At 35.7% G+C, this 16,896-nt stretch overlaps 1 pseudogene; it reads left to right on the top strand.

The window, feature by feature from the left end:
• LOC105298495 overlaps window positions 1-5,315 on the top strand; it is a 13,296-nt pseudogene extending 7,981 nt beyond the window's left edge.
• Window positions 5,316-16,896: the final 11,581 nt, after the last annotated feature.

Raw genomic sequence — 16,896 nt, 5'->3', positions numbered from 1 at the left:
TTTTGGTAAGTTTCCTGGAGCCTTAGTTTCCTTATCTGTGAAACAGGTATAAAGAAATTTATGTCATAATTTTATCATAATCGTTTAATACATGCAAAAGTAACCTATAAAAATGCATAGCCATACACAACCAAGAGTGAGAAGTGGAAGAAAAAGATCTTACTATATAAAATGACCAAAGAATGAAACCTACTACTGGGAAGCTGACATTGTTATTCCTATTATCTACTCTCCGTGAAATGTTCACTGATCTCTATTCACAGGTTCCAACTTTCTGAACTTTATTCCTGATAGAGCATTTATTTCAGCCCACCAGAAGGAAAATTATTTCTAGTATACAAAGGTGAGGTCAGAGGGCTAAATCCAAACCTCGGCTTCTGGGTTACTTTGTGTGGTCCAATACCTGAACACCAACGAAAATGGATCTTTCCAATGAGGGCCTTGAAGTATTGTACAACAAAATAACGTCATTAGTCACAATCTTAGCAACAGCTCGCATTTACCTTGCTCTCTCTTTCTACATACCAGGAACCATACTGGGCATTTCAGATCTGTTCTTTCAAAACATCACAATAATCTTTCCAGGTAGGTTGTTATTAAATTCATCTTACAAATGAGAAAATTTGGGCCCAAATATGTTAAATAACTTGCCCAAGGTCTCACGGCAATAAGTGAGGAGTTGGATTTCAAGCACAGCTTTTAAAAATTATACCAAATTTCATGATCCTTAAGTACCTTCTAAGCATCAGAGGATGAATAAATTATGTCCAGAAAAGCTTTAATACAAGCATATTTCAGTTTTTCTTAATATCCCCCCAAAATGACAAGTCAATTATTGAACATACAGGAACTCTTAGATTCATTCTTCTAATTTCTGTAATTCTTCCCAGATTGTGAGACTTTAGGTAAAAAAGGCACTCTTGGGTCTCAGTTTCTTCATCTGTAATTGAAAATGTTTCAAATGATGGCCCAAATTCTATTAAATAATAAAAATTTACTGTGCAACCCCTCCCCGACCTTCCCAGTAATCCCAAGGTGATTCTAATCTTTTTTCTGCTAAAATACGGTGGAAATCTCTGAATAAATATCTTTTGGTGTATTTTGAAGGACACACCCATACAAACTAAAGTTATATTCCGTTCATGCAGTACTTCAGAAATCAAGGCCATTCTTTCATATCTTGACTTCAGATGAGAGTTTTGTTAAACTGCTACTGAATAAGAAACACTTAAGGGTTGTACCTTTTTTAATTAAAAATTTTAAGAAGCAAACAAGAGTACTGTAGTGTTTAGTAATATATAAACACCTATACCAAATACTTTGGCTTTTTTTTTTTTTTTTTTTTTGCCACAAGGGCCTATTATTCAGAATGAAAGTGCCAGCAGAATCTTCCTCAGCTGCCTGAGACTGTGGTTACCCTACTTCTAATAAACAAGACAGCTTCCTGTCTCTGGCTTCCCATTGCCCAGCCAGGGTTGAATCATGGCAGCTTTCACAGTCATGACCCCTGAGTGCACTCATGCTAAAGAGTGTCTGCTTTGATTCACTCTCTATTGTAGGAAGCTACTTATCAAAGCACACCTCTTGCTTTTTGAATTTGAAATACTGCATCAGTAAAGCTGAAAAAGAGTTAGCTTTTTACACTCAAAACTTAGTATCTCATTATCTCTAAATTTATCTCCATTTGGTTGATGTATCTGGACTTTTTCTAAGTCTCTAAAGGGATAAAGCTCTGTGTACACTTTTAGATCATTTCGGAAGTGGTTAAAACAGCATCCGGTAGATGATTCTCTAATCAAATATTCATTTTCTAAAGGATCTTTAGTGACAGAACCCACAGGCAGAGTTCATAATCAGAAAATTAAAATTAACTTCAGGTTACAAAAAAAAATTTACAAGTGATAAATCTTTTTCTTAAGGGCTTAAAAAATGCAATAGAACAGTATTTTCTACCACTTTGGGGCTGTTCTGGGATAATTTACTGTCCGACATGGTATTCGATTTGTTTTCAATATGCTGATAAGTTATATATAATGCATATCCCACTTCCTTTATTTTGCTCATAATCTATAGGATTGTGTCGGCAAAAGGGCAGCATTTGCATTTCTGACCTTTTTGAGTAAAAGAAAAGAGAAAAATATCTGTCTTGCTCTATAAACAAAAGACTTCGTTTCTAGTTTTACACCAGCACCATTTTCCTTACTCATGGCAACCTGTTCTGTCGGACAGTCCTGGCATCTCGATATCGAGATACTGCTTCAGGTAACCTGTAAAGGACAGAAATCCTCTTCACCCTCCTTCCGCCTGAGCCATTACACAAGTCCTCATGCTTCCTGGAGTTGTCAGAGTCCCAGCCGGTGTGAAATGGTGATGCTGTCAGTCAGCAGGGAAATTTTCTGCTTCTGAAAACCTCTCTCAGAGCTTCCTCTGTGCAGCACCTCGAGCTGCCTTGGAGCACCGTGTCAGTTTATCAAAATAGCTCTGGCCTGATGACTTCACGAGTTCTCACAAACAGGCCAGCTGGCAGAACTCTCATGCAGTCTGCTCCTCAGGGGAAGACACTTTTTCTCCTTCCCCACCACCCCCTAATATGAATAGTTAGTTTCATTTTGACTCGGGAAGAAGTCTCCTTTCTGAGGTTAGATTCAGCACAAACCTAATGCAAAAATGTCAAAACGCTGTAAGGAGGCCCCAAAAAGAGCTATATTGCCAATACCAAACCTCCAGTGCCTGTGTTAGTATTTTTTATGGTAAACTGCACAGACATCAAAACTGCTAGGTCAACCAACCTTATATTACACATTCTTATTTCATTCATTTTAGAGCCAAATATCTTCCTGAAGAATATTTATGATAACTGATAATCAGACAAATTTTTCAAAGTCATTTTTCACATTTACTTGTTTTCCACAAGATGGCTGAAATAAGGTATCAAAGAATTACCACTCCACCCAATCAGCCCAAGATGACAGAGGGCCTTTAAAAGCATTTTTTGCCATCACAGCGAGCTTTAGTGATTAATGTTCAAATGAATTTTGAAAAGAAAAAATTTTTTTTAAGTGTAAGGCATTCATGCGATGAAAAAGGAGCTAGATTCTGTATTAGATTACCAAATTCTCTTTGTTTATAATTTTCCCTTACAGAGTTTTTCGCTTCCTTTTACAGTTACCACATGCTAGTAAGAGAACAGTCTATAAGAAAAGGAGGACCTTCTGATGTTCCAGTATCATAACTCAGTGCTATGTCCGCACTGCACTTTGATTCCAAAAGAGAGCATTTAGATTAACTGCTTCAGTGCCCTATGGACACAAGATTTATGCCCAGAGAAAAAGCTCCCATATGATTCTATGGACATAGAGCTAATGAAATAATTTGGTTCGCTGGTTTAAGATGGTTCCTCTAAAGGGGGTGAAATCATTGTTCCCAAAAGACAAAAAAGCACCAGCGTTCTGCTGCCACCATCCCAATTCCCCTCTGTCTCCGACACAGCTACAAACAGCATCTAAACAGCACTGCCATCCTGTAGTCATGATGGTGGGAAACCAAGTCCCTCCACCGGCCCCAATGAAAACATCACAAAGGGATCTTCAGAGAACACACAGGCAAAAAAATGACAGTGAATTTGAAAAATGCATTTTATCATACAATTTGTTCATTCCACAAATATTTGCTGATAACTAGCCTGTGGCAAGTACTATCTACATAATGCCTCCAATGATGACTACTTCAAGGATTTTACTCAATCACTTTTAGTCAGGTACTATGTGGCCATGTAGCCTTAATGAGATGAGAAATAGATTGCTGCAAATTTGTCTTTATGTTAATCCAACGATTGAGAAATTTAGTTTTAATAGTATCTCCAAGGAAGTATTTAGATTCCCTTAATTATAAAAACCAAGGCCAGTGTAGGCATAGTTGAGAAAAAAATAGCCATGAAATTAGAGTTATGTCTCTCTCCTGCAGAAGCTAATAAACAAAGATACAATGGATATTCTGAATGCTGAAAGGTCAATTATAAGTGTTATTACAGATGTCATAATTCACACAGGGGTGGTATAGGCTAAGTAGTTTGTGATAGCAACTGCACTAACTATCAAACTCAGAACCATAAAGGACCTTAGTTAGATCTAGTAAAAATCTCACATTTTACTAATGGTGCCTTAAAGGTTGTGTGATTGTGCAAAGTCATGTAGGTGTTATCATTTTGGAATCAACATTAAGTTTTATTTATACAGTGTTTTTCCAGTTATACTACTCTGAGTCTGATTCATACGCACACATATTCAGTATACATATACATTATACTATTATATGTCTGAATCATACGCAAACATAAATATGCACACATACACATCATACTTGCCTGTCTCTGATTTTCCCTCCCCCTTCTCATACACACATGCACACACACAATTACAGTATTGAGTCTGATCTATACACACATTTAACTACTGTGTTGGACTCTCTCTCTCTCTCTCTCACACACACACACACACACACACACACACACAATTGTTAACCGATTCATACACATACACTACTTTGTGTTTGAGTCATATGTATACATACACACATACACACATGTGCATTATACTACTGTTTGATTCATACACCCAACTTACTCATGTACGTATCATACTACTTTGCATCATATGCACAAACTTTATACTACTGTGTATCTAATTTAAATGCAGATACCAACCTACTGGCATATATACATATACACTAAATTTATAATAGTAAATCTTGTTTGTATGTAAAATATATATTTTTACAATGAGAAATTCAAATGTGAAAGAGATACACGTGTAACTATTTCAAAACTATTGTGCTTTTTCCCCACAGGAGGCCTACAGCCACTAGGGCTGCCGCCATGTCTAGTGATCCCTGAGAAGTTCCAGCACATTTTGCAAGTACTCAACACCAATATTGATGGGCGGTGGAAAATAAGCCTTTGCCATCACTGCAATTAAGGGTGTGGGGCGAAGACATGATCATGTAGTGTTGAGGAAAGCAGACATCAACCTCACCAAGAGGGCAGGAGAGCTGAGGATGAGGTGGAACGTGTGATCGTCATTATGCAAAATCCACACCAGTACAAGATTCCAGATAGGAGGATGTGAAGGACAGGAAATACTGCCAGATCCTGGCCAATGGTCTAGACAACAAGCTCCATGAAGATCTGGAGCAACTGAAGAAAATTTGGGCCCACAGAGGGTTGCACCATTTCTGGGGACTTCCTTCGTGTTCAAGGCCAGTACACCAAGACCACTGGCTGCCGAGGCCGCACTGTGGGTACATCCAAGAATAAATAAATCCGTAGGCTTTGCCTGATAATAATGTATACATTTAAAAAATTATTGTAATTTATATGATGTAGTATTTCTGCATCTATAGGAGTCCTTAAGGAGTTGAAAGGAAATGACTCCTATCTAGGCATAAACAATGACGTGGAAATTTGGTGAGCTCATAGGTATCCACTTGGATGACGATTTTTGTTTCTTGGCTGGAAAATGAAGATACTAGTATTGTTTGTGTTGTACTGTCTTCCATAATATGGGGTGAGGGAGTGGACATGCACGGCAACCAGGGACAGAAAATAAGTTCTGTCTGGCCTCAAGACAAATTCCCAGTTTCTAAACCCATAAAGCAGAGTAGGAGTGACATGCAGAAAGCACATAAGCAGCATAGCTTGAGACCCCAGCTACAGTGTGACCTGAAGGGACTTCTCCCTCTGCTCAAGGGCTGACGACATAGAGTGCTCTGAATGACCTGTCTAGATATATGAAATTAGGCTTCTTCCCTGTTTTTTTTTTTTTTTTTACTAGATCTAACTCCTAAATTTAAGAGTGAGAATTAGCAATGATGAGGCCCTCTGAGGGGTTTTATGAAGAGGGGTTATCAGCAAACATGAGACTGAAATAAATGGAGAAGACTCTTCATGGCAGCAAGCTGATGGAATGATTCATCGGTATGTAGATGTTCCGGAGATACAGAAAGAAAAGCATTAGGATGCAGGATACAGGTAGGTGCATAAATAGAAGATGCTGAGTTGATGTGCATGATATGGTCCATTCACATTCACATCCACGGTCTAGTATAGCCTGTAGAACCAGAGGCAATACCGAGAAGATAAAACTATGAAGGAGAAATGAATTTCAGACTGTACTATGTTATTCTCAAAAGTCTACTAAAGCAGATAGTGAATATTTTGGACCCTTGCTTTCCTAAGCTACTTGCTCTAATAATCTAGTATGCTTTCCTTTTTCCATAAAACATTTCCCTTTATTATGAAATATAGCTATTGCCAGCTCATATATACATTATACTGAAAGAGCCTATATAGTGAAACTATGAAGTACCGCTTTTAAGATCCTTTTAAATAATGGCCTCATAGTTTTCATTAAGATAGTGAAAGGAAGACAAAAATAATGGCAATGCAACATGAGTATACATCTCTTGGGGTAAGGCAGGAGAGTTTCACTGGCCACTGAGGCAGCTGCCCACTGAGAAAGAGTCCTGCCAAACCAGATAGCACAGTCACTCCAACATTGGAAGAGGCTACAAGAGGCCACTAATCAATTCTTAAAAATGGAGCTTTATTCCTGAAAAGGAAATACGCAGCTTTAAGAAAATGAACCGAGATCTTTTGAAGACCATTTTAAAGACCTTATCCATTGCCCAAGATAAACATCTGCCAAGGATCAAAATGATCAGTCCCTGGGTAGAGGCTTAGGGGATGGGGTAGGAGGAAAAATAAATAGCTAACTGCTTTTCAAAAACTGGAATGGGAGGCCTATGAAGAAATATAGGAAAACGCTCAAAGATTAGCAGGTCAAGTACAAACTAATAATTAGGCCTGCCAAGAAAGAATTTGAGAGTAACCTTGCAAAGTGCTCCAAGGCTAAAAAAAAATATTGCTTAAAAAGATAAAACCTCTGGAAATAAAGTATAATTTTCTGTAAAGCATGTACTTAAGAAGAGGGGAGGGGGGAGAAAGAAACGGAGTAACTGTTTCCTTGGTCTTTCTTAGAAAAAGCATTGAGAATATTGCAAATACCACCTTATCTTTTGCAACAGATAGGCTGCAGGAACTAAATCAAACAGTGATTAATTTAAGGGAGAAGCTAAACCTAATTATTAAACTAGATGTAACAAAAACCTGCCTGGCATTATCACAAAGTCAAAGACTCAAGGTGGAATTCACAAACGGTTGGCTCAAATGTAAAATTCTAACTAAAACCAGCCACTATACAGAAGGATATAGTTGCTAACTGGGTATCCAACTACAGAATTATCAAAATGAAGGCCTTTCTAATATTGAAGAAAACAATATATTGAGGGACAAAAACAAACAGGAATTAATAGTACAATATGGTTGAGTATTCACTCTACTTGATAACAATCAACACACTGGAACAAACCAAAGACCAGTTGTAAAAATTACATTTTGCGATGGTTAATGCAGGAGACAGATGACAGAGAATCGGATGTGTAAGCATGAGGACTTCAGGAGACAGATCCTCAAAGTGGTCTTATTCAGCATTTTTATAAATGACGTCAAGGAGAGAATGCACAGGAAAGCAGACACGTTTGTATTAAGCTCTTTTAGGGACCAAAATGCCAAGTAACAGAGATAACCATCCTTTTAGCATCAATCTGACAAATATGGTGGAACGCTTTTAACCAACTTCCACTTTAGCAACTGTCCAGATTAATCGACGATCTCCATTCCCTTTGTAAATCATACTGACTGATGCACCTGGATTGTCCCCAGCAAGGGAGCTCCTTCCCGAGCAGAGAACCTCTGCTGCCATCGGCTCAGCCATATTTGTAGTAAAAGTAAGTTTTGATCCTAAACCTGTTTGTGCAGTGATGCTTTATTATAATAAGGTGATTTTAGGAAATCATATACTACTAAAAGAAATGAAATAGAAATATAAAAATCACAATAACTGTTCCTGTGAAAAATAAGTTGAATACTTTGAAATTTTTCAAAGACTACTACATAATAAAATAATAATTTTTAAAAGTTGCCATTGTATATGGTATGGGCATCATAATTGTACAACGATGGGAAAAATAAAACATGCATATCTTCAAAAGTTTTCCTGTTTTTACTCCACTTTAAAGAAACAAATTGAAAATAATGGACAATATACTATGAGTGTGGCTTTAGTAAGAAAGATAACACTAAACCCCATCTGTGGATCCATATTGGAAGAAAGGGTCTTGGCATTCTATCAAAGGTTTGCCCAAAAAGATATATTTATAGTTGTATGTTTGAATAACATATGAGTAACATTTATAACATATATGAATAACATAAATATGAATAACATTTATAGTTTTATGTTTGAGATATGTATATATCATTTTTATGTTCTTCTACTTTAATAACTTATTTGATTAACTGACCAACTATTGATTCTTATTTCTTTTTAGTAAAGAAGCCTCCATTGTATTTATCATTGTGTCTACAATGTGCCAAGTACTATAATACACACTGTGAACACAAACAAAAAAAAAAAAAAAGTTTTTATCCCTCCAAGAAGTAAAAATTTAATGCGGTAGATTGATATGCTAACAAATAATAGTTGTCCATTATACTGGATGTATGCATCGTAGTGAATGTTAAAGGTCAAAAATAACTAACTTGGTCTGGAGAGCAGCAGAATGAGTTGACAATGTCAGAGAAACCTTAGATGAGGCCTGAAGAATGAGTTCAAGTGATCCGGATAGAGCGCATGTGCAAAAGTATGATAGTTCCAAGAAGGACCACAGGTCCCAGACATCAAAAGTTCCCAAGTTTGGAGAAGATAGAAAGGTAGGGTGGGAGCCACACCACAAGAGACAGAGTTGAGTTTCAGACTATAAATTAAGGAGAATCATTATATTAAAAAAAAAAAAAAAAGAATGATACAAGCATGCCACCTTTCCAAACAGTTTATAAAACAAATGGAGGTAATACAAGAAGTAAAGAGACCAGTTATGAGCTTATGAAAAAAGTCTACTGAAAAAATAAAATAGAATAATACTGAGTAGGCAAAATCAGCTTAATTTGGTGATCGATGACAGACAGAAGGGGTGCGGGATAACAATGAGTCAAGGATGACGCTCAGGTTTCAGGATTTAGCACCTGATGGTCAAAGATTCATTAATAAAAATAGGAAATAAATGGCATTTTAAAGGAGCAGATAAAGACTACAATTGTAGACATGGTGAGTTTGAAATGTTATTATAAATCCGGAAGTATATATTTAATAGAAATTTGGCTACCTAGATCTAGAAATCAAGAGAAGATGAAGATGGCTATTTAGAATTCAATACTGCATCAGTATTGAATGTAGAAATAAATGGGCACATTGAGGGCGAACAAACACGGAAAGAGGAAGAAAGATAAATTCTTCCAAATACCAACTTTAGGGGCAAGAAAGAAAAAAGAAAACCATACAGGAGACTAACAAGTAACAGGAAGATGCAGGAGCATAGACTGAGATGGGAGCCAAGAGAAGGAAATTAAAGAAGCAAGTAATCAGCAATGTTAAATGCAAAAGCAAGGTCAAATAAGATCACCTATGAAAGCATTAGTATTTAGCAGTTGAGAGACCACTAGCAAAAGAAGTCTGAGCATGGTAGCAGGTGCATAAACTCAAGTGCCTTGAGTTGGAGTGTGGATGGAAGATGAAGATGTAGAAACAAGTGACTTTAAGAAGCTTTGTTTTAATTGAAGAGAAAGAAAAAGTAAGAGTATTTTCTAGAGAGTGGAACAAAGGAAAGGAAGAAGTTTTTAAGATGATACAACTTCAGAGATTTTCATTAGCAGAGGAGGAGTGGTGAAAACTAGCATGGGAGACATGGCGAGGGCACTAACCTCTGTGAAGCCAGGAGGAACCAGAGTCCAAGAGGACCAATGTCAGGACAGCCCCAGTCCAAAGGAACTCACCTCGTTCAGAGTGAGAGTGAAAGACGGGGACAGACCAAGGCAGTAAAAGGTCCACAAACTGGTCAAGTGAGAAGTTAAGTTTTTGACTTACAGTCACCTGCTGTCTGGGTGTCACAGACTTTTAATCTATGAGAGTGAGAACGGCATTGTTCAGGTAGAAGGAATGAGAAAGGCAATGAAGTTCTAAAAGTCGCCCTGGGGGTAATGAAGGCGACCTCCTGAGGCTCTGGGAGTGGGTCTGTAACACCGTCTTTAAGGATGAGTAAAAGAATTCATTTCATGAAAGGAAAAAATATCAGCTTATAAGTTTATAGAACCATAGGTGGCAAGTTATTAATGAACTGAGGAAATGGGCCCTAAAGTCACCATAAACAACTCACAGAAGGTAACTGTCTAATACATATAAAAATATAAACATTACCCAAATAGAACTGAAAATAAAACACACATTACCTTCACAGAGCTATGATGCTCTTTAGAGTATTAACCACCAGACCTTACTAAATAATGCATGTTGAAGATGATACCTACTTACATTTTAATGATCATGACAATGTAAGAAGGCTATATGAAAAGGCTATATAAAAATAATATGGTGTTTTGATCCAGAAACATAAGCCAAATAATGTACGGAATCATAATTGTCATAGATTTTATAACACAACTTGTCCATCTAATCCTGGCAGCAGAACACTCAGGTGTATATCATTAAAACTTGAGAGAAATATAAATAAGACATAAAAAAGGAAAAATAATTTTTTATATACCAGGTAATAAACGTACATAAAAATAATTCTTTAACTGGTGAGACTAAATTTTTTTAAAGTTCCATAAAGTTTTTAAAAAAATAGTGAATGGCAAACTAAAATGGATTCAGTAGAAACTAGTAGTTTTATGAAATTAAGATGTTAGTGGGTGACCATCAAGATATTCAAAGACGAACAACCACATTTTGGCACTGTCAGAAATAAGCTGCTCCTTCAGTGATCATGGATCTAATCCTATATAGTGATGTGTATTAAGTCAATAACAATGCAAAAGAATTTCATTGAACTTCTTCTTGTATTAACAGAAGATGGTAAAACACGATGTAATCTACTAAACAGCTACTAAACAGCATCTCTTAAATTGTCCTTCTCCTTGGACAATGTACTACAGAAATTTAGATTACAGAATGCAATCTGTTCGAACCTCCTTATGAACCCTCAAGTTCTCTTAACAAAAGAAATTTTACTTGGATTTACAAATTCACCTGGAAATAAAACAGATGAAAGCAGATGCACATCACTTACCTTCTCCTTAAATAATATTCCATCTCTATTATGACTTAACTGTTTGCACATCATTATGCATTTCTTTTATACCTATTAGCACTTAATAGAGTGTATGTGGCAGATGCTCATTAAAAAGAGAAATTAGGAAGGGAAGGGATAAGCAAAATGAGGGAAAGTGGTTGAAAGGTATAAATTTTCTGTTATAAAATAATTTTGGGGATGTAATGTAAATCATGGTGACTACAGTTAATAATACTGCATTGTATATCTGAAAGTTGCTAAGAGTAAATCTTAAAAGTTCTCATCGCAAGAAAAAATATTGTGTGGTGATGGATATTATCTATACTTTTCTGATGATCATTTCACAATAATTATATACAAATATCTAATCACATATGCCTGAAACTAATATAATTTATATGTCAATTATATCCCAATAAAAAATTTTAAGAAAAATTGTAGGAAACATGATTATAACAAAAAATAATGGAAGTGATCATGGTGAAAAAAATACATGAACTCTTGCCAACTCCTGATCTCTACCATTTCTAAGATCTTTATAGAAGACATATAAATTCATGTAAAAGATTATTCCCCTTAACTATCTATAGGAAATGAAATAACATATGTAAAATCAGCAATTACTACAATGTAAGCTACAATTTTGGAAACTTTTTTTTCTTAAATTAACCAATATTTGTACTATCAACACTCCTCAGTTTGTTTGCATTTTTTTTTTTTTTTTTGCTTAGAAATTCTGATCATATGATTTTATAATTCTGAAATATCAGCCTTCTAAATGAAGTCAATTACTATGGACTGGGGATAGAGGAGAGGAATCATATGTAGTAACGTTGACCTTTGCACTTCTGCAAACCTTTCTAAGACTTTTTGGAGGCAGAGGAAGTTCCAAATCCTCCTCAACAACGTTGCTTAAGGAAATGCTTTGTTCAGGCTGTTTTTAGAGAAAACAGTCAATAACTATGCTTGTTCTCTGAATTCAGCTGCACCAGCTGCTTACTTAATGACACTGAAATTAGGAAGCTTTGTTCTAATGGTGGCCACACAGAAGCTCCTTTGGTGTACTTATAGCTTCTAAACAAAATCCTTTAGAAGACAAACACCAATGCACACATGTCCAGAGAATAAATTATTTGCACAATGAAATAAGCAAGTCAAATGGACCAATAAAAAAGTTCAAGAACTGAGGAGAGGAGGCAGCATGAGGAATGAACCTCAATGGCTGAACTTGGCTTCATTTACAAAGAAAAGCAGAACGTATTTCTTAAAATATTTTTCTAAAAACATAGGGCATGCTAATGATTAGTTAATATTATTCACTACTGCATATATAAATTCTAGTTAATAATAGTCACTATTGCATAAATTTAATAATGCCAATCAATTGTGGCATCAAAGACTCAACCAGGAGGAATGCCTTATTAAACCTTTCAGTCTTTCTTCGTCCATTTTATATTTCCATTAAAACTATTGCAGCAAGATACAAAACCCAGCAACGCGTATCCATTTACTTATTTTTTAGTTTTTCATTTTTTCAATTACAGTTGACATTTAATATTATTTTATATTAGTTTCAGGTGTACAGCATAGTAGTTAGACATTTATATAATTCACATCCATTTACTCTTATTCAGAAGTACTTTCTTCATGCTGAGGGGCTGGGAAAGCTAGAAATATCCACATTTTAAAAAATTACTGATTAAAAACTAAAAAAAAAAAAAATACTGCCTCTTCTTACTGCTTTCTCACTCGTGTGGGGGGGCACACACACATCCACATGCACTGGCACACATATGAACATTTTGCTACTTCGAAGCACTTTTTTTTTTTTTTTTTTGGATAAGTAAAGTCAACTCCGAAACACCCAAGCAACCATGGGGAAGCACAGAAGAGATGACCAGCCAACCCAGGGAGAGTTTATAAACTGGTACAGCATCATACCATGCCTCTTTCTTCTCTGCTCCAGGCAAAGAAAACGTACTGTGCGGCTGAGTAGAAGGCTGAGTCTAAGACCTGCAAGTCAGGCTGGACAAGCCCCCTCTTTGGACAGCTTTCTCTGCCTCACAAATGGCAGTCAGCATATCCCTCATCTCTATCATCTAACTTAACATTGAGCTTAACCCAAAACTCGGTTAGGGGAACCCAGGTGAGTGTGTGATGCTTGGAAGAGAAAGACCTAAGCTACTAGTGCTAACCAACTTGATCCTGATGGCTTAAGCCTGACTAGGTTTGGGGTGCCCTTGAATACAAAGGAGGGAAAGAGACATACGAGGAGGAAGTGACAGACAATGCTTGGAATGTTCCTGGATATCAAAAAGGCAAAAAGATTTGAGGCACAGCACAGCAGTATGCCAAGAGAGATCAGCTGTGATTCTATTCAATTCAACCAATATTTATTATGCATCCTTTTGCCAATTCAAATGTAAGAACTCCAAATTTTATTTATATCCTCAGGGTGCAAAACAGTGCCAGAACAAACAGTAGGCACTTAATAAATGTCCACGAGAAAGGAGGTAAGAGGAGGGGAGGGCAAGGGAGGGAGAAACTTCTATAGAGCAGGTATTTGCTAGCTACTGGCACTTGGGTCCCATGCCAGATTAAATTACAAATCAAATTACAATCTCTGAGGAATAGGTAAAGGTATTTAGTAATTTTTAAATACTCATGTGATTCTAATCTGCATCAAATAAAATGGGAAATATTGCTCAAGAAATAATAAGTTTTCTGCCTAGGCTCCATGTGAACTTGATAAGCTAAAACAGAAATCTAACCTACATTTAATAACCATATGTATGTTTATGGCCCTCAGACAATATATAAATCCCATCTGTTCAAGCAAACATCTACTTCAACTTCCTGATCAAAAACTTCTAAAAACAGGAATGGAGAAACACTAAGACACTGATATAACAAAAAAAGGGGGTAGGGGCTTTACATTTAGTGAAGTTTTCCAACTTAGCACACTAGCATAAAATGTCTCTAAATAGCTGAGAAATAATTATAGTATAATTAAAGGTTTTCAAACACATGATGCTGATATTAATTTGATTAGTTATTTTGTTATAATCACCTATACTTTTTTTCAGCAGCTCTATTCATAAAAACCAAAAACTGAAAACAACCCAGATGTCCATAAATACCTCTACTTTTAAAAGTAGGTTTTCCTATGTTCTAAAATTGCGGTAATCACTGCACAACTCTGAATGTACCAAAAACCACTGAATTGCATACTTTAAATAGATGAACTGTATGGTACGTAATTTCTATCTCAATAAAGCTCCTATACATATGAAAAGAATTTTAAGTAGATTTTTTAACTTTATTAAAGTTTTTTTCATAATTGTACAGGGACTGAGTATTCTACAAAATGTTAATGTAAATCATTTCTTAATATTAGATCTCATTTTCTTTTTCACATTCTCCTAAAATCAAGGGAGCATTCCATACTAAAAGAATTTGAAATCATACAAATTAACCTTAAAATCTTGAAATGAATGATATGATTGGGGACCAGGGGATGAAATGTAATTAGTTAGTAAATGACAAAGTGTGATATGGTAAAAAATGAAATGGGCCTATGAACCGGAACTCCTGAATCTGAGATCTGACCCCACCATTTGTGAGGTGAGTATTCTTGGACAAATTACTAAAAATTGCAATAAAAATCATAAATAAGAAATTCATTGTAAGAATAAGTTTAAGCAATGTTTAAGAAACCATAGACAATGGTTTGGTGCTTGAAAAAAGTAGTGTGGAAATTATTTTGGCTTTGTTACAAAACAGGACAGAGTTCAGAGAAAGACTATGACTTTTCTCCAAGAATCTCTAAAATTTGGTTCTCCACCCACTTTTTCCTGTAGCATCACTTAAACAGCTTAAATTTTTCTTGTGTCTGTATTTTCTCATCTATGAAAGAGAGACATATTTTGTCTTTCAAAAAGTTATTGAACTATAAATGAAGTCCTCTACTTTACTCTGAAAAATAAGCACAGCTGATGAAACAAACTGGCAACTGGCTTCCTTCATCTGCCTTTTGGACCTAAGAAGATATAGTGTTTTTATAATATTGCAATTACATACTGCAAGTGGGTTTTGTTAGTTTGTTTGTTTTGTGGTTTTCTGACAAAAATCCAGTCAGCCAGAGGAAAGAGAAAGAGCTAAAAGGAACATTACTGAAGGGCACGGAGTTCTGAAGACTAGAAGAGCAGATGACATAGTTGTTCTTATCAGGAAGGGTCCATATTTTTACAGTAAAGGAGCAAATGCAAAATTCCATGCATAGAATTGTAACTCTTTACAGTGACTTGTCTCTTCCAGAAATACCATCGCAGTGAAGCTCTGCAAATTAATCAATCCCATCTCAAAAAAATAGTTACACTTTTCTTCAAAGCATGTAACTGTTACCTCTCAAAGCTAAATGCCGTATTATTAAAAATGCTTTCCATTTACAAAGAGAAAACAGGCATTTGAAAATGCCTCTCCAAACCTAATCAAGTATTATTTAACATTGCTTTAAAGCACAATTATAAATAGTTATTATTTAATAAATATTCTACTCTTTTGTAAGAATTCTTTCTAACATTAAATTTCCCTCATTGTGTAATAATACAGAAAAATATATACCCACACATGTGTGAGCTGCTCAACTGTAATTAATGATGCGCTTTTATTCTCTATCATTGTGTGGAAAACATTCTGACACAAAATAAATGAAGCATAATCATTCAGAGTAATGATTCGAATGTACTGATTAATGATACCAAATCGCTTTTCTGTTCTTTAGTTAAATTAAAACATTTACAGTGTGGGAACCGTAAGGGCATCCGTAAATGAATGTTTTCTAGTTAATCATTTTCCCTTACGGAAATCACCTACTCTACCATCTTTGAAAATAAGTTCTCATCAATTATAAAATGTACCATTATTTCATAGGCAAGAAAACAAAAACCGTCAATTATTATACATTGCTAAGCTGCCTTCAGAGATGTTAAAAATCGTCTGAGGGGGAGAAACTGTGTGTCCTAGACGCAATGATATATGGCTCTCCATTCGAAGAGCAGTCAGTAAATGCTAATTAAATAAACATTTTTAAAACACTGCACAAAATATCTTCAAATTTTTTATTTGAAACAAGCCTGTCACAAAAAAATTGTATGATTTCACTTTTATGACACATAGATACTGTATGATTTCACTTATGAGATACCTAGAGTGGTCAAATTTATAAACAATGCCATGGTAGAATGGGGGGAGAAGGGAAGGGAGAAATACTGTCTAACAGTTTCAGTTTTGCAGAATGGAAGAAAAAGTTCTGAAGATGGATAGCAGCGATGGTTATACACTTAAAATGGCTAAGATGGTAAGTTTTATCACAATTAAAAATAATAAATGTTTCCACGGGGGGGGAAAAAACTGTGCAAAATAGAATCACAAAACTAAAAATCTTGAGCTAGAAAGAACATAAATTCAATACAACCAATTAGCTAACTTCATTTGACAGCTTTTCCTTGGAAACCTCTATCTTTGAAGAGACAGAGTCTTCTCTCTCAATGGATTATAGAGAAAGTTCTATATTCTCTTACTGATTCCTAAAGCTGGCACTGTTACAGTCTCTGACACACAAAGATTTGCTGAGATAGTGGTTCACACACCTGG

Source organism: Pteropus vampyrus, unplaced genomic scaffold (genome assembly GCF_000151845.1).
Source record: "Pteropus vampyrus isolate Shadow unplaced genomic scaffold, Pvam_2.0 Scaffold155, whole genome shotgun sequence".
NCBI lineage: Eukaryota > Metazoa > Chordata > Mammalia > Chiroptera > Pteropodidae > Pteropus > Pteropus vampyrus.
Note: the sequence above shows the minus strand (reverse complement) of the source record. Positions and strands in the feature narration are given on the sequence as shown.